The sequence below is a fragment of the Protopterus annectens genome, chromosome 17.part0, assembly GCF_019279795.1.
Source record: "Protopterus annectens isolate FY-2018-M chromosome 17.part0, PAN1.0, whole genome shotgun sequence".
Lineage (NCBI taxonomy): Eukaryota > Metazoa > Chordata > Ceratodontiformes > Protopteridae > Protopterus > Protopterus annectens.
This window is the reverse complement of record NC_056751.1, coordinates 637,419,061-637,431,567: the sequence shown is the minus strand read 5'-3', so window position 1 is coordinate 637,431,567 and position 12,507 is coordinate 637,419,061. Positions and strand designations below refer to the sequence as shown.

At 37.4% G+C, this 12,507-nt stretch overlaps 1 protein-coding gene across 1 annotated transcript in view; it reads left to right on the top strand.

Moving 5' to 3' along the window:
* Window positions 1–12,507, top strand: part of LOC122791721 (circularly permutated Ras protein 1-like) — a gene marked incomplete in the record, with an annotated part of 735,169 nt that overhangs the window by 33,142 nt on the left and 689,520 nt on the right.

The window sequence follows — 12,507 nt, the reverse complement described above, 5'->3', positions numbered from 1 at the left end:
TTGGCCTTGTACTCCTTCACAAAGCAAATAGTTTCTCAAATACTTGATTAAAGGACTTACATCTTCATCACAGGTAAATAAGACAAGATGGCAGGATAGATTTGTATCCCCATGTACATCCCATATCTGAAAAACATCCACTTCATGTCAATCAAAGCATCACCACTGCCACCTACAAGTAAAACCTAGATCAGTGGATAGACATCCTCAGATTTATCACTGTTCCATCTTGTATTGTCCTTCTTGAGACTGGAGAGAATGTTTTAATACAGTTTATTAGGTAGGATTGTAATGGCCTGTAGACTGATTGCTTAGTACTTACCTATGAACCTGTAATGTGTTGGCTTTGTGCCTAAGCAGAATTTAACAGAAGTGCTTGGATGTATTGTAGTGTTTTACTTGTATAAAAAAGAAGCAATTTACCCCACATACAATTTATTCTGAGATGAAAACATGTAGTAATCTGCATACAACTTTAGCAATAGCTGTACAATGTAAATCCTAAGAACGATTAATAAGTACATGGTGAAAGGGATGTATTCTATGTCCTTAGACTCAATATGTCCAAAAGGATTGAACAGACATTAGATTAATGGGCTAAACGTCACACAATAACTAAATGATGCAACATAGGCTGTCAACTGCAAAGCCATGACAGTACCAGCAGTGACAGACAGAAAACAATCTCAACAGCCAAAAAAGGCTTGCAGGAAAATAAGGGAATCCCCGCAGGACATAAATGAAAAAGATTCCTATCTGAAAATAAATGGAAAATGAAACTACCATAGTGAGAAGAGGGGAGGGTAAAGTGAGTTGGAGAATATATAATTTATTACTTGTTTACTGAGAAAATCTGACTAGGCAAGAACCCATTTTCAGTGGAGACCCAGGGAGAAAAGCATTACAGAATACACATTTCAACAGTAGATTAATATCACTCATAATAAAATATACAATGGTAAAAGAAGAATGTAAATAACACATCTGTTGAAAATATCCAAGATAAATGGAAATGAGATGAATAGAATGAAAAGAAAAGAAATATTATATAGATGATAAATGCAAAATGAATATGAAAAGAAAACAATGGTGATGTTAGGGGCAGGAGATAAGTTTTCCTCTGCAGAGTCTCACAAGAAAGGAAATATCGAGGTGAGCATGTTAAACTGTACTTAGATGAAGTAGTAGAAAATTATATGCCAATATTGGTCAATAAGGGAATCAGAAAAATTAGTTTGAGACAGATTTAATAAGGGTGTAAGCATAAAGAATATGAGGATGTGGAAAAAAAAAAGAAATTTTAGTATTAGCCTGGTGAAATACAGGAACACAGCTGACAGTCCTAGGACAAAGCTAAGATACTATTTTCTAGTTTATCTGAAGCAGTTTCATATTTTGTTTACTTAATATTAGACTAATTTCTTTTCCATTTAGACTGCACCTTTTTTATCCAATAAAAAGAAAAACATGTACATATGGAGATCATACATGACAAACCTCCCAGATCTCTTCTATTGCATATTACATATTTTCACAGCATAGATCTTAACTTCTTTGCTCAAGAATCATGGACAAACATAAAAGGAGGGACAAAATCCCTAAATCAGGGACAATTCTAAAATCTGTGTTTTTACTATGTTATTCCACCGATTTCTTGCCCGAAAGCAAAAAAACGGCACACATCTTCTTCACCAGATTGTCTTCTGCTTTTCTGCACATGTACCTGAACCATTGTAATCTGTTCTCTTTGACCTTCTCTGCTCTGATATCCTCATTTTTTCATGCATCCCAAAGTGTGCATCCTACTACCTGTCTCAGGTACTTCATTTCCTTCACCTACAGCGTCATCAACTGCTCTGTCCTTGCTGCCTAACTCTCTGTACCAAACTGTAGTACTGGTCAGACTAGTTTTGCATGCCTTACTTTGCGGCTTCTTTGGTATTCTGTCATATACTAAGCCTGACACTATGTCCCAGATGGCTACAGCCCCCCTGATTCTAGCTTTGACCTCCTCATTCAGACTTTCCTCCTCAACCAGCACTCAGAGATACTTGTAGTTGTTAACCTGTTCCACTATTTTTCCTTCTATTTCAATTTTCATCTTCTTCTGATTTTCACATTTGCTGCCATTACAACAGTCTTATCTATACTTAGTTTTATCCAGTGTGCCTTCATTGTTACATTTCATTCCCTTATCATTTGCTGAAGTTCTTGCTCAGAGACTACCTGTAATGCCACATCTTCTCCATACAGCAACTTTCTCAATCTGTCCCCGCTGACCTGCTTGCTAATTTAATCCATCAGCAATATACCCAGCAGTGGGCTCAGAGCTGAGCCATGATGCATGCCTACTCTCAATGGGAATGCATCTTTCAAGACCAAACACTGTTTGTACTTTAGTCATTGGGTGCGTGTGCATAATGTGCACTAATTTCAGCAATGTTTCTAGGACATTGAACCATGGCAGAACTGCACAAATCAGCTTTCTTGGAAGTTTGTCATATGCTTTATCTAAGTCTTGAAATGCCCAGCTGAACTCTTTCCTCATTTTTAGCTTCTTCTGAATCATCTGTCCCATTGCAAACATCAAGTCAGTTATGTTACATCCTGATCTGAATCTGAACTGCTCATCTCCAATCTTACTTTATACTATTATGCATATCCAATCATGAGTCACCCTCTCCACAACTTTCATGCAGTATGAGAGGAGTTTTATATCTCTGTACTGCCCACAGTTGTGAATCTTCCTTTTGTTCTTGTACATTGGCACTAGTATGCTTACTCCCCAGTCATCTGGTATACACCTTTCTCTCCATACTGTTATGAGCACCTTCAGAAGTCATTTCTCCTCTAACTCACCTGACATCTTGATCATATCTGCTGTGACCTCATCGGATCTTGTTTTCTCTGACTTCATTTTCACTAATGCTGTTCCTTCTTCTTCTATAGTGGGATCCTCCTTTTCTTTCATTTTAGGTTGTGTCTGAGGCAATACAGCTTCTGTGGGATTTTCATCATTCAAAAGCTGCTGGATATGCCTTTGATGTCCTGTGGACCAGTGAGCAGGATGTTACTGACATCTCTTACGAAGGGTGTCTGACTATCTTCTTTATCTTTCTGACTTTGCCTTGTAACCTGTTAGTTTCTTTGTGCTATCGACTGAATTACTTTCCAGAAGATGGCTGAGTGCGACTGATGCCTTGATCTTTGCTATTGCAACTCCTCCCTTAGCCTCTTTGTTAGTTAACCAGTATTCCTTTTCAAAATGGTTCATATTTTCTATCTCTCACTTTTTCCCTGCACTCCTTTTTCTTTTTATGACTACTTGGAATTTCTGCATTCCACCACCAGCTTTCCTTCTGTACCTTATTTCCATACCTGGCTTGGCTACATATCTTCCTCATGCATGCTGTTTTGAGATGATGCAATTCTTCTTCACTTCCACCTATTTCCTACTTTTTTGGGGTGCTAGAGGCCTGAATAATTCATCTAGTCATCTTCCAGGTCTTCCACCTGGTCTCTATTGACCATACAGCCTTCTCTGACCACTGCTTGCAGCTGATTGTGGCAACTAGTGATTTATGCTGTGGGCTTACTGTTTCACTGAGAATGACTTTGCAATCACTAATTCTACCCCAGTGCCCTTTCATTACTAGGAGGAAGTCCACCTGGGTTGCATGTTGGCTACCCTTGCATGTGATCTTGTGACTGTCTCTTTTGCTGAACCATGTGTTGGTCACCATCAAGTCCATTTGCCAGACAGAAATCTAGTTGGCCTTTCATTCTTTATTCTTGTTATCCCACCCATGTGAAACTAGGCAGTGCTCGTATGCTGCTTTTATCTGCCCCAGTATGGTCACTTAATATCAACACTAATTCATGTCATCTTGCTTTATCTAGAAGGTCCTGCATCTGCTTTCAGAATGTACTCTGTTCTTCACTATCACAACCCTGTGGTGGAACATAGTCTGAGATTATGAATAGTGCACTGTTCTTATACTGGAGTCTAATTGCCATGAGTCTGTCATTAATTCTGAAGCCTCTCCTTCTCCACAATTTCCACACCATTTATAGTCTGTCCTCCTTCTGAGTAAAAGACTCTGAATCCCAAGCCAAGTGACTTAGTTGCACTGCCCTTCCATCCTACCTCCTGGATAAACAGAATATCCAGCCTCCTCTTTAACATCATACCATCCACTCCCATGCTGTGTGCTGTAAGTGAACCTATAATTAGTGCAGCAATATTTAGTTCATGTTTGGCAGGTTGACTGGTTTTACATTCAGATATTGCTCAACAGAGCTATCCCAGTTAACTCAAGCTGGGCAACTGAACACCAGCCAGCCAGTTGCATATTGACCCACGGTATCTGGGTTTTTATGGTGGGCTCACACTGCAAACACCCCCTCTCACCATTAACATGGGTCTCAGGTGTAGGTTGGACTAAGCCAGGTCCCCAACCCACTTATCACCAGTAACTACTCATGCCCATTTTTGGCACAATTAGTCAACATGACCAAATCAACCAGAGCCAGTTTTTACACCTCTGAGTGGCTAGCCCTGATGCTTAGTAAAAATAAGGAATAGGTTGCAATTTTGGATATTCTTTGCAAAATTCAAGACAAAAAATGGCATTTTACATGTCTGCATTGTGCTTCCAGTATTTACATACTTGAGATTGTGTAGCCTTAGCAGGATATGATTATTGAAAAAACACACAAAATAAAAGTTTGATCAAGGCATAGTCCATTTTGGGAGGATATTTCATCTCCAAGCAACTAGTGAAAAATGCCCAGTTCATGCCAGTCACATAAACATAATGAAGACTTTCACTGTATAGGTTCAAAGAGGAAGTGGTTCACGATACATGGGACTTCCGTAACAGATTAGTTGGCTAAGGAATTACAGGTGTAGTATACATCTGGTTGCATAGAATATGTTCTAAAAACAGGTGACTAAGGATGCACAAGTAGGTGTGGGTGACAGCAAGACATGTGGAAAGGGAAATTAAGGCAAAGAAAAAAGAATACAAAGACAGGAAGGGCAAGATATAAGACAATATAGGCGAGGTGAGATTAGGGAATTCTGTAGGAACAATTGAACTTCACGTGTTTATTAAGAATAGTTTGAGTGTTTTCAAATGAATAAATAAGGTAACTAAACAAATACACAAACAAGTAAAATATTGTTGCACACAGCTTGTGTGAGTGTTTTTAATCCGATTTATCCAAATTATTTTTTTCCCTTTTTTATTTGTAGGGTTATTATTTGCACAATGCAAATGAGTTAAAAAGAACGGAATATTTGGCAGTTTCTAGCATTATCTCATATGAAGGTTCAGCTGCAGATGGAGATTATCTAATTTCTAAGTCTATAGTAAAAGCTGATGGAAGACACGAGGTACTGACAATATCAGAGTCATAGGCTAAGACTTGGTAGTCAGATTTCTGCCTCCTAACTTTAATGTCCTTAGTAAGGACATGTCAAAATGCCCTCAGCCAATCATCTCCTACCTCACCCATGGCTGGTCTCTGATACCAGGATTGTTCAGAATTACTGTTTGAATCTAATTCTCTGGCATAGTTAGGGTATGGCCTGCCCCTGTGATACCTAATCAACCACCATGGTGGGAGTATGCTTGTAATAAGCACAATGAACAGGAGGACTGCTCCAAATCAGGAGGGGAAGAAAGGTAATGCAGATAAAAAAGTTTTAATTATGTGGAGTGGTAAGTCGAGCTATCCACCTTGGTAATCGTTATTCAGACAAATTAGTGTGTTTGTGGATTTAACTGAGTTCATAAGAAAAAGGTCTGTGAGACAGAAATAAGATAGTGTCACAAAGGATAGCTTCCGCTGTTATTTGTATCTCAAAATAATGACATGGAGAAAGTTATTGCATCATACTTCGAATTTCTGGAAACAGACTAGATTGTGGACACCTGCATAATATTTCCAGGCTACACTACTTTTTTTTTATTTCACTGAAATGTGGGCTAACTGGAAATCTCCCAGTGCCACACTCATTCCCCCTTATCTGTTACCTACCCTGTTATTGATATGGCCTTTCACGTGGAGGAATCTATGTCTACAGAGGCTGATAAAAGTGGCAGCTTGATTATCTTATGAGAACTATAATTTTTCTTTGCTTTGTTATGCCAGTAGCATTATACACATATACTGATGTTAATCACAGTAGCCCTGATGGTTCAGTATATTTTACTCTAGTGTGTTTTTGCATAGCTGTTGGGAAGTGTAGGATGGTGGAAGGTGGAAGGATGGTACATCCTGTAGGGAGTTTTCTGTAGTACGTCAGCCCAGTTCCTCCCATTAATGACAGAGAACAGGTCTTCATCAGGTTGGTCTTCCTTCATGCTGATCTTTGTTGTCTCAGTGTATAGTTACAACCTGGTTTTATCATTCGCATATATGCTCACCATCCCTATGTAAATGCACCAATTGCCTGTGAGATTTTACTTCCACTGATACTTTCTTAGCCCCCCCCACCCACAAATGTACCCCTACTGGCATTCAGTTTCTAGCCTATTTATGTATTTAAAAGTTAATGATACAATGAAATGATGTGCTATCATTTGTTTACAGATATTTGCACATTAGCCCTTCTGTATCACTGATGTTCCTGCCCATTGCCATATCGTACAATTCATTCTCCCAACTCTCCTTAGCCAACATAGTCTAGCTAATCAACATGGAAAAAATATTTCCAGTGTGAATCAACACACTTGTCTACACCCAGCACAAATGAAAATTTAGATATAGTCATGCAGACTGGTATACAGCCATGAAACAGCATTCTAGTGTATATACAAGTACTTTGCATAAAAAGCAGGAAGTGCTTACTTCTGCCCTGGTAAAAGCAGCAAAACCTAAAAGATCACTATAAGATTCACAACATCCGACAATTTCCTGTCTATTCTTTTTATAGCTTAAAAAACTTTTAGTTATTGCATCTGGCACTTAGATTGTTATGAGGAAGTGAGCTTAATATTCCACAAGAAACTGTACAGCAGGGCCTTTTTATTGTAAGTTTTTGTGCTTACCACCACCCTCTGAATGTAAAAATGAATGAGATAAATCATTTTGTATTTTGTATTTGCTTCTATTCAGTCATCCAATGTTTCTGACAGCTAAACATACTAACAGATGAATGAAATTGCTATAGAGTATTTAGCACTTTTGAAAGAACCACAAGAAAATAGTATTTAATTAATAGTTTGGAGTATTTTAACTAGCCACACAATGGAGTTAGAACGTATGCACTGTTCAGACCATTTACTTTGCCAGGCATTTCATACATTATACATAAAAAAAGATAAACAGGAGCTTTTTCTGTTATAAGCCTTTCACAGCTGGGTTACTTTTATTGTTGTAATATCCACCATTTTGAGAAATTAATTTTGCTGCCAGGCATGAAATTAGATATGACAAAGCCCTCAGTTCTCCCATTCAGTTACTATACCACATTCTATCTCAAAATATGACTTTCTCTAAATGCCATGTTTGCAAGAATATGAACCTTATGTTTTCACTTTAGTTTTTTTGAAACTTAACCTTAGGACTGACAAGCCTAAGTGGATTTCCATCCCACCATTTATGTACAATACTCCAAAGCAGTTGGCAACCCCTGACACAAGTAGTGAAGAGGTGTATCTCCATCAGTGGCATCAGATACTCCTTTTTTTGCATTTTGTTTTTATTTTTCTGTTTTTTTTTTTACTAATCTTGCATAAGCAATATGGAATTACAAATATAGTCGATGTATTTAACATGTGTTATCCATCGTCATCAGGAAACAGGAAGAGCAACTTTTTAAATTCAGACTGAAGACAGAAAATCTTGTTTGCAAAATTATAAATTGTGTGACAAACTTTATTTCAAAAAAAGGTTGCAGAAGTTACAGAAGCTAAAAGAATTACAGAATTGTCTGCTGAAGCTGAGTACAGACTGTGGATCTAGCACTTGCAAGGACTTTGAAAATTGTGTTTTCAACTCAGAAGCCAACATAAGTAGTAGCCCAGTATATCTTTTAGCTTTGTTTTATAAGATAGCTAGATTTGTTTTGATCATTCTGTGCTTCTTAAACGAATACTGCTGGTACTTTAATCATGCTCCACTGGCAACTGCTGAAGATGTCCCAGAGCAGATTGCTCCCAGGGTAGCCAGTCCCTTCATCCCATCCTACTTACAGCTCTGCTACAACTTTGCAGCTTGTAATCACATTAAATGCTCCAATATATTGTGATTTATTTTTACAATGATTTTTATCCCCATCAATACAACATATGTAGCATATATGGAACAATGTTGTCACTTATTTAAGAAAAACATATAGAAACTTAACTAAACATAAATTGTAACATAGGAAACTTCAGAACAGAAAAAATATAATGCTAAGAGTAGATGTAGCATATTGGTTAACCATGTCTGTTTTAGCTTTCTCTACTGCTGCGACTCTAGACCAAGTGGACTTGGAGGACTTAACAGCTAAATTTTTCCCAGGCCATCTAAGTCCTCCTATTTTACAAGAAGCATAGTAAAGCTGGGATGAAGGGGCAGTCACCCCAGGTGCAAGGTGCTAGGGGGTATGATTGGGAAGTGTAGTTCCTACACCCTTATTTTTGTATAGTTATTTCTGAACACCAGTGCATAAATAAGAAAGGTATGTCAGCTTTCAGCTATAGTGCCATTTGCTGTAAAAAAATTGAAAGGTCAGTCTCTGCAGTAGTGCACTGCACTTTCATGGGAAATCGGGTGATAAATCATTCATAGACAGACTGATTCTGGGTCAGGGTTTTGTATGTAGCAGAGCCATATGCTACAATCATCTTGCTACATTTTAAAGCTGAAGAAGTCCTTTTTTTCTCTAAAAACAGGTCCTTGTATAGAGCATCACATTAGGGGAATGTACTTTTTTTTTGCTTTTCATGTGAAGAATTGTGGGTGTGTAGCACAAGATCAGTGGGCAGCATTGCGCACTAGATGACCCACCTATGGCTCTGCATTTTATCACAGTTCTCCAAATCACAGTTAACTCACAGAAGTCAGAGCAAAAGAAAAGTAGAAACCAAGGAAGAAGACAAAAACTCACTTACTTACTTCCGTTTAAAATGTCAGGGGAAGGGGGGGTGAGGTCACTGAGGAAGTCAGTCTCATCCTACAGATCTGTCATTATGACAAGTACACAACTTTTCTATATGACAGGACTAGTCCATCTTCCTCTGTAACTTGCTAGGTAGATCACTGCAAAGGTTGTCTGAAAAGACAGCATCTTCAGAAGGACCAGAAGTAGAGATATTTGACCTACAAATGTCTCATGAGAAGAAGAGGGAATAAAGCTAACACTCATTGAAAACTATGACAGGTGTAGACAAGTAGACTTCGAGCCCAAGAATCAAGATCTGGTTCAAATTATGCAAACTGCAAGAATGAGAATAATGTAAATATCAGGGGGCTAGAGAATATCCTTGGATGAAGGGTACTGTCTAAGGGGGATCGAGAATATCCCTGGATGAAGGGTATTGCCCAAGGGGGATAGAGAATGTCCCTGGATGAGGGGTATTGTCTATTAAGCAAAAACCTACATTCCTGGAATGGATGTGAAAGTGATGGAAATGTTATTTATTTATTTATTTATTTCACATTTGATAACCGGGTTGGTCCAACTAAGCAAGGTGCCCATTTTCGGTGGAGACCCAAGGAGAAAAGCTCCAGTACAATGCAATAACGTGTGAACATAATACAAAGCAGCTGGCACAAAGCCAAAATTACTAAAATTACTAAAATTGCTAAAATTATATACAGTAGTGTTACATATAATGGAAATATTGAGACATGCAGTGGTGGTGCTGCGGTAGCATTGTCACCTCACAGTAAGACTTTGTCCTGTTCGATTCTCAGCTAGAACGTCTTTTGTGTGGAGACATGCATGAATGGGCATGCCTTCATTGAAGGTTGTGTGTCAGAGCTGGCAACTCGGCACATAAAAATCTACTGCCAATCATTAGCAGACCAGAGTTCCGCTGTGGCGGCCCCTAACCGGGAAAAGCCGAAAGACACAACAACATATTTATATAGACTGAAGAAGCAAAAGAACGTAAGGTGTATTAAGGTTTGGGTTGATATGAAGTAAACAAAGCAGAAATTACTAAACTTATATAAAATGGTGTTTAGGAACATCCTAAAAGCAGTATGTTTTTGATGTCCAGGAATAGTAAGCCTAATATGAGGTAAAGTACAAGAGACATCAAGAATTAAGAGGTAGGTTGGCAGAGAAAAGAGCAAAAAGTTTCATCAATAACAACAACTTAGCAGAGATAGTTTTACTGCAGCCCAATGTAAAAATGTACTAAGCCAACAACAAACAAACATCTTCATTAATTAAGAGGGACCTCAAAAAGTAAGAAGAAAAGGATAAAGTCACATTAGGCATAAATCAATCCATTAATGACACAGGAATTGAATTAGCATGGACCAAATTTATGGGTGCAAAGCCAGTGACAGAAAAACTCTTCAATGAACATGAGTCTTCTAAGCCAGAAATAAATTACATTAAAAATGCAATGGTCAATACCAGAGCCAGGTGCCTTACCAAAAAGAGTAAGAACTGGGATGACTGGCGTAATCCTAGTGAAAGAGATTAAATATGGAGTAGAAAGGAAATAATGGGAAGGTAAAGAGTATCCAAGGTACCTTTGAAACATAAATGCAAGATATTAAAAGCTAAACATTCAGTTGATATAAGGATCACCCTAAAGGTTTCAAATGGAGGAATACATAAAACCCAAATTCAAATGGAGTATATTTTCCAAAAAGAAGGAATGACAATAATAATAGAGCTATCTACAAAGAAAAGAAAACAGGAAAATTCATGAATGTCAACTTGTGTAACAAAGGATTAAATGGCAGGAAACAACAGTTCAACCTAAAGCTTCTGAACGCCATATGGCAGATATCTCTCCCAAAAACATTAAAAGAAATATCTGTACCACAAGGGCTATGCCACAAACTGGATAGGGTAAAGGCAGGGCAGATAAAACTCTAAAACATCTCAGAAGAGTTTGAACCAGATTCAAATAGGGCTATCACTGACACTGGAGCCCAGAAGGGCTTTTACACAATCAAATAATTAACTCTTGTATGAAGATACACACATGAAAACATACACAATTCCCATGGACTGACAAATGCATTACTAGCTAAAGCAGTCATTCTGACATTTGCATACATCTGAAAAACTTTTAAAAGTTTATATAGTGGTAGTAATGACTCAGGGATCTCCTCCACCCCCCAAAAAGTAGGAACATAATGAGATAAAGAGCTTCCATCCATAACACATGCAGAGAAAGGTCCAAAAAATGTCATGAAGAAAAAAGCAAGTTAACTAAACAGAATTACTAATGTCTAAATCAGGGAGTAAGAAGTCAGCTACAACCAGAATGGCAAAGGTGGTGAAAAACTAAACAATTCTAGCAAAGGTCATGCAAAATAAAAATAAATAACCTCCTAAAATAAACAGTAGCTTGAGACAGTCAGTAGATACAACTATTCTTACACATGGCAAAAGAGATCTGGAGGTATATTCTTTCACACACAGCAAACTAGAAAAACTGGAGGAGTTAGGTGGCCTGGGAACATTTTATTTGTCGAGCTGCCCGAGACCTATCTGCCTTAAATCCTAGTGGTAAAAGAAGATGGACCAGTCCCATGCCATCATATTGTTTCTCACTGTCTGGGTTGTAATAAGAATAATGCACTGATAGTGGGAAAGGGAAAGTAGTGGTGCAAACTGGACAATGAGGAGAGATTTTTCATTTGTAGTAAATTTCCTAGGAAATATAACTTATAAAAATATCTTAGTTTTAATTACATATTTATTTATGAATAGATGATGTTTTAATGTTACTAATGTATGTTCATTTTTATAATGTATCTGATTACTGAGGAAGAGTCTGCTTTTTTCAAAATTAACTATTTTTAACTTTAAATAAATTCTTCCTACATTACAGACTTTCCAAATTTCAAACTTGTGTGTTTGTTGTAGTTGTACTTGACAACCAGAGATGTCAAATGTACTTAGAAACTCCAAAATGTCTAATTTAGTTTAATAGTTTCTGCATGTACCATGTACCTCAGGCTTCTTATTTTTCCTCCATTTTATGTATTTGATATTATGTTGGTTCATGTGATGTTTTAATTCTGATTTGTATGTTTGTTGTATAACATTTGTATAAGTTATGATACAGAAAGCACGGAATTACTGAAACTCAGAAGCAAGTTCAAGTCAGTTTATTATTATACAAATTAGTCCTTATTGCTTATTTGGATCAGAACTTTCAATTGTCATATATACAACAAAAGCAAGACTTACTTATAAACCAGGATGAATCATTTAAGAAAAGTTTTGTATTTCTTAATTCCCTTGTATAGTTTATTGGTTAACAAAACCAAAACATGTTTTTCAGGTAAGATATTGCAAAGCTAGTAGATTAG